Genomic DNA, 6,000 nt, shown 5'->3' on the forward strand with positions numbered 1-6,000 from the left:
AACCTATGAGAAGAAGCAATTCTGCTTTGCTTGCAAGTCTAGGATATATGAGACACATACATTGCAGACCTGGACCACGGCACCACCTATCCTATCAACCCATGAGAATCAATGATTGATGTGTAAGCCACTGAAATTTTTTTTATTGCTTATTACAATAACAATGTTACTGTAACAATTGTTGACCAGTATGAGGTCTTTGATTGACCAGAGCCTATTTTGAAATGGCTATCTAGCAAAAGTTAGACTTAGGTTTAATATGTTGTCATTGTTTTACTATTAATTATATATTCTGAGCTGTATAGTATTTTTAGTTCTATATAGCTCAGATGATTACAAGTTTTATCTTTTGTTCCAGTTTTCATTGTTTATTAATGAGAAGTATAGAGCTCCAAGTGAAAGAGAACTTTGTTTCATTAACAATGGCTGTCATAGGCATACATAACTATTTTCATATACTTATCAAAATGCTAATACTGTTTCTGATTTTTCTCTTGGTTCTTAGCATTCAGAGCTCTATTTTATCAGTGGTATAGACTGGACGTATAAGCCATGGATCAAAGATCAAGATATAACCTGTTAATTCTGTTTGAAAACAGCATAATACAGAGCTTCAGACTAGGAGTCCAAAGGTCCAGGACCCGCCATTTGTTATGCCACCAATTACCTATTCTATTTAGGAGAAAAATCTTAATAACTACTTGATCCACAGATCCCATAAGACTATAAAATTCTACAATTTTCTGATTCTGGACCTTTCACTTAGTTGTGTCAATTCATAGTAATGTCAGAAAATGAAATTCTGACAAGACTGTCATTAATATTATAAGTGTGAAAGAAACCGAGAAGGTGTCTACAGAGACTTTTGTGACTGCTCAAGTAGCTCTTCAGTAAGATTGATTTAAGAAAGAACATGTATGAAAGCTAAAAATACAGCCACGTGACCAAAGGGAAGTGATACTAATAAAGCTCAAACTCAGAATGAGATTAAAACTTAAGAGAAATGATGAATTTAAAAGTCAGGAAGAGAAAGACAAATACCATATGATATCACTCATATCTGGTATCTAATATACAGCACAAATGAACCTTTCCACAGAAAATAAAATCATGGACTTGGAGAATAAACTTGTGGTTGCCTGGGGGAAGGGCAGGGAGTGGAAGGGATTGGGAGCTTGGGGTTAACGGATGCAACCTATTGCTTTTGGAATGGACTAACAATGAGATCTTGCTGTGTAGCACTGAGAACTATGTCTAGATACTTACAGGGCAGCACGACAATGGGAGAAAAAAATTATGTATACATATATGTGTAACTGGGTTCCCATGCTGTACAGTGGGAAAAAAAAAGTGTGTTTGGGGAAATAACAATAAAAAATAAATTAAAAAAAATAAATAAAAATTTTACAAAATGAGTTATGATGAGAATGGGAATAACAAAGATAGTATTGGCAGATTGATTGGAGCACCTAAGACCCTGGCAAGTGTAGTCCCTGCCATGGACTTTGTGCTTTTCGAGGGTCACTCTCTGGTCTGCCTTTTGGAAGAAAAAGATCATGGGATTTAGGGAATACACTCAAATAGAATGGACCCCTTGTTCTTAGACCATGGTCCCCATGACTTGGGACTCTGAATTACCCTTCCCTAATGCCTTAAGCCTGCTTTCAGTGCCTGATAAACCTCTTCTTTGGATTTGTCCTCACAAGGATAGATGGCCAACACATAGCTGTTTGCAGGGGATAGAGCATGGCTCAAATGGGCTGATGTGTGAAAGTATACAGAATGGAACAAAGGATGGAAAAAGAAGTGAGGTGAGCCTGGGGCTGGCTTTCCATGCATGCAATCTGTGCAATTACAGGGACATGCATGAAGAAGCACCCTGAACTTAGTTTAAGGCTCTGCTATTGATGTTTTGATATTCTTAATAATTTTGTCATTGACTTTGCTTTTCACAGATGAAGTCTAATAGGACTAATGGAAAATGCATGTAAGCAGAGAAGATATACACAATTTGCATGCTCGCCACTGTTCCTTGTCACCCTGTTTGCATGCTAGCATTCATAGTGCCCCATGAGCACAGAATTCCAGTGAATACATAATGCATCGGAGTTCAGCGAGACTCAAAGCAAGTATAGATAACATGTTAGGTCTATTTCTAAGGGTGGGCACTGACAGTCTTGAGAGCTATGCTTTCCATTTTAATCAGAACTTGCTTTGAATGCAGAAAGAAAGCATTGGTGTTCTAAGAAACATGAATGACCAAAGAACCATATCACATTCTTTTTTATTTGTATTTTTTTCTCTTTAATAGCTAAGCATTTGCACTGAAAACAGTGACAGAAAAAAAGTGAAAGATAGGGTGGTCAGTGGTTTCTTTCCTGGTCAGCTCTTTCTTACTAATCAATAAGCTGAAGGTAGAGATTTCTGGCAAGTATGAATATATGAAAAAATGAACTTAAAAAAGTTGAATTAATTTTGTGCAGTGTTTCCAGTGCTGTCATAACAAATATGTGTCTGTATGTATGTATGAGCTACAAAATGTGAGTCATGTAATTTAGGTGATTCTGCATACAGGTTAAATGCTCTCATATTTGTATTTAAAACTGACATTGCACAATATAAAAAGGTGCAGTAGAAAGATTTTAAAACATAAAGATGTTTGCATTTAAAATTGGGATCACATACTAAAAGGATATAAAATTCATGCTAATAATTTAAAATTTCAAGTTTTCTTTACTTAAATAGAAAATACAAAACACCCCTGACACCTTGAGAAAGAGAGAATTAGGGACTGAGGAAGAGAGGGCAAAACTTCATATTTTAATGTATTTAATGACTTTTTTTTGTACTTCGTTAGCAAGGGGCCTAAACATTTTTATTGTGCACTATGCCATGCAAATTATATAGCCTATCTTTGGTGGGCCATGGGTAGAAGGCCCTTGATGGGAACTAGCTCCTAGGGTATCTAAATTGTAACCAGTCCTTTCAAGTTCTCCTTATAGCCTGTTTGTCAAGGTAAGAGGATATGGAACATACTTAATTGATTTGGGAAGAAACTTAATTCTAAATATTTAGATATGTGATATGTGGGCACCCATATTTTCTCTTGCACCTGGCTCTGAGTTATTATCTGTGGGCTTGCTGTTGTCATCAGGACTATGACAATAGAAGAGAGGACTTTGGGGTTTGGAGCATTGGCATAGGCTGCTGGTTGCCTCCAGCAAATCCAACTCTGACTATGTCAGGAAAAAAGTAGCAAAATGTATATAGATCTGGAAAATGAATGTTAGCTCCTATGGAAACTCTTGGGGAAATAGAGGTGGTTGTGACTTGGCATGGGATGGAAAAAAAAGCCAAAGCAGGTGTAGCACCAGGAGCCCCCATCAAAAGATTGGTCAAGGGAGAACTCTGGAGTGGGGCTGCTTTAAAAAAGAAAAAAGCAGCATCCACCTAACACAGCTTGGTTGGTAGGTAACTCCATGGAAGTATTAAAGTCTGGCTGATGTGTCTTTAAGCCGTCTTATAAGCGGTACCTGCTACTTTTCTCCTAGATTCTACATGTTGTATGGTTGGAGGTGAAAAGCCCTTGAAGGAAAGCCACATCCAGAAAAATCAGACAAGGAATTTGGAAGGTAGAGTTGCAAATATATTTGGGAGTTGGCAGCAAATAGGTAAATTCTCGCCAAGATTGTCGCTCTGGGACCCATCCACTCCAGACAGATCCCTCTTCTTTAGGTCACTGAGGAAGTCATAAAACAGAGCCTGGGCTTTGGCCCCCTCCCCAAGTACACACTGACAGTTTACCCAGGTGCAGTAGTCATGTCCAAGGCTACTTACAGGGAAGTAGGATGATCACTTAATCTATCATTCAAATTGAAACAATTTTGATAGTGAAAGGGGAGCAATTAATAGCTACCTCAATGGGTATAAATTGCAAATGTCCCAGGCCAACCAGGATACATGGTAACCCTGCCCTAAGTCTTTATTTGTGTAAATTAGAAAAAAAAAAAAAAAAAAAAAAAAAACCAACACCACTTTTCTGGATGAAGAAATGAGAAAACCATACTCACCACAAGGTGGATAAATTGTTAAAAACAATTTTAGAGGCACAACATATCTGGACAGAAAAACTAGAAATAAATACTTTACTCTGGTCCCAAGAATTAGGAAAAGATAGCATCACATGGCCTGGCTTCACAAGCCAATGAAGGGAAAGTTCACTTTGATTTCTGGGAGCATGAAGTCCCGTGCTAGGGCATCAATTTAGTGATGCAGCACAGATGTTTGTTGGTTCCCCTAGTCCCCTCAGCAGGTATGTTTATGCAGTGTTTGGTCAGCAGAGTCATGTATGGTGGCCATACTTGTGACCACAGGAGAATATAAGCTTCAGGGAATATATCAAGACTTCTGAGGAGCACAAATACTGTTTTAAAAAGTATACTGAAATAGTAAATTTATATTTAATTAAAAATAAACAATGCCAGATTTGAAAATCAGCATGCTAAATACTTAAAAAGCTATATGGGAGACTATTTATAATCTGAAGCAGGAATAAGCATGTTTAAAGAAAAAAACATTTGTAAATACCATGAAAGGCTTCTGGATTAAAACCATGAAGTATCCCAAACAGGATAGGAAAGAGGGAAAAAAAATCCACTTTAGTACATTTATAAGGAAAATTAAGAACACCACAAAGAAAAATTCAAAAAGTCCAGAAAAAAAAATAGATGAATATAAATTAAAAATGATGAACTATAAATAGATGAGATAAATCAGGTTTCTTGGTCACAAAGACAGGCCAAAAGATAGTGAAGTAATAATATCAGACTTTTGAAGGAAAGTAAGTGTGAACCTAGAATTTTACATCCTGCTAAATTACCATTTAAACATGAAATCACAGTGAAGATAATTCTCAAACACACAGAGCATCAGAAGGGTTACCATATAAACACCTCCTTTGAAAACACTTGTGATGAAAATATGTCATTCATAACTAAGTAAATTCTGTAATACAGTAGGTAAAATATTATAATTTTTCTTAAAAAATCACATATTCATACCAATTCAGAACCAAAATTATTTTATTTATTTTTATTATAGTTGGTTTACAGTGTTTCTTTAATCTCTGTTGTACAGCAAAGTGACCCAGTCATACATAGTTCCCTGTGCTGTATAGTAGCATTCCATTGCCCATCCATTCCAAATTTAACAGTTTGCATCCACCAACTGCAAACTCCATGTCCATCCCACTCCCTCTCCCCTCCCCCTTCCCCTGGCAACCACAATTCTGTTCTCTGTGGCTGTGATCTGTCTCTGTTTTGTAGGTAGGATCGTTTTTGTCGTATTTTAGATTCCACATGTAACTGATGTAATATGGTATTTATCTTTTTCTTTCTGACTTCACTTGGTATGAGAATCTCTAGTTGCATCCATGTTGCTACAAATGGCATTGTTTTGTCCTTTTTTATGGTTGAGTAGTATTCATAGTATTCATATATATACACACACACACACACCACATCTTCTTAATCCATTCACCTGTCAGTGGACATTTTGATTGTTTCCTGGACTTGGCTGTTATAAATAGTGCTGTGATGAACATAGAGGTACATGTATCTTTTGACCTATATGTAGAAATATCATATGATCCAGTATTCCCACTCCTGGGCATACATCCAGACAAAAAAAAGAGTCAAAATTCTTAATGGGAAGTATGGGTCCATGGGTAGGTAAGGAGAACCCAGAGGAAGAAAAAAATCATGTCAGCTCACTTTTCTTGTCTAAAAAACATTGTAGACTGATGTTTAAAATATTCATAGGAAGAAATGAATGTAGGCATAGGTCTTTATAAATCACATTTAACCACCTGAAGAAAAAAAACAGAATGTATAACTTTCAAATAAAACAATCTTTCCAATGAAAGGCCACATGGAAGGGGACATAAAGCAGAAAGAAAGCCTAGGAAATAGAAAATATAAAGTTAAATAGCCAAAATAAGTC

The 6,000-nt window shown here is 36.5% G+C and overlaps 1 long non-coding RNA gene across 1 annotated transcript in view; it reads left to right on the forward strand.

Moving 5' to 3' along the window:
• Positions 1–4,039, forward strand: part of LOC102162974 — an 84,619-nt gene extending 80,580 nt beyond the window's left edge. The window contains exon 2 of the long non-coding RNA XR_002336510.1: positions 3,552–4,039. This is a non-coding gene — a long non-coding RNA (uncharacterized LOC102162974). The remainder of the gene's footprint in view (positions 1–3,551) is intronic.

The sequence above is a fragment of the Sus scrofa genome, chromosome 1 (assembly GCF_000003025.6).
Source record: "Sus scrofa isolate TJ Tabasco breed Duroc chromosome 1, Sscrofa11.1, whole genome shotgun sequence".
Classification (NCBI taxonomy): domain Eukaryota; kingdom Metazoa; phylum Chordata; class Mammalia; order Artiodactyla; family Suidae; genus Sus; species Sus scrofa.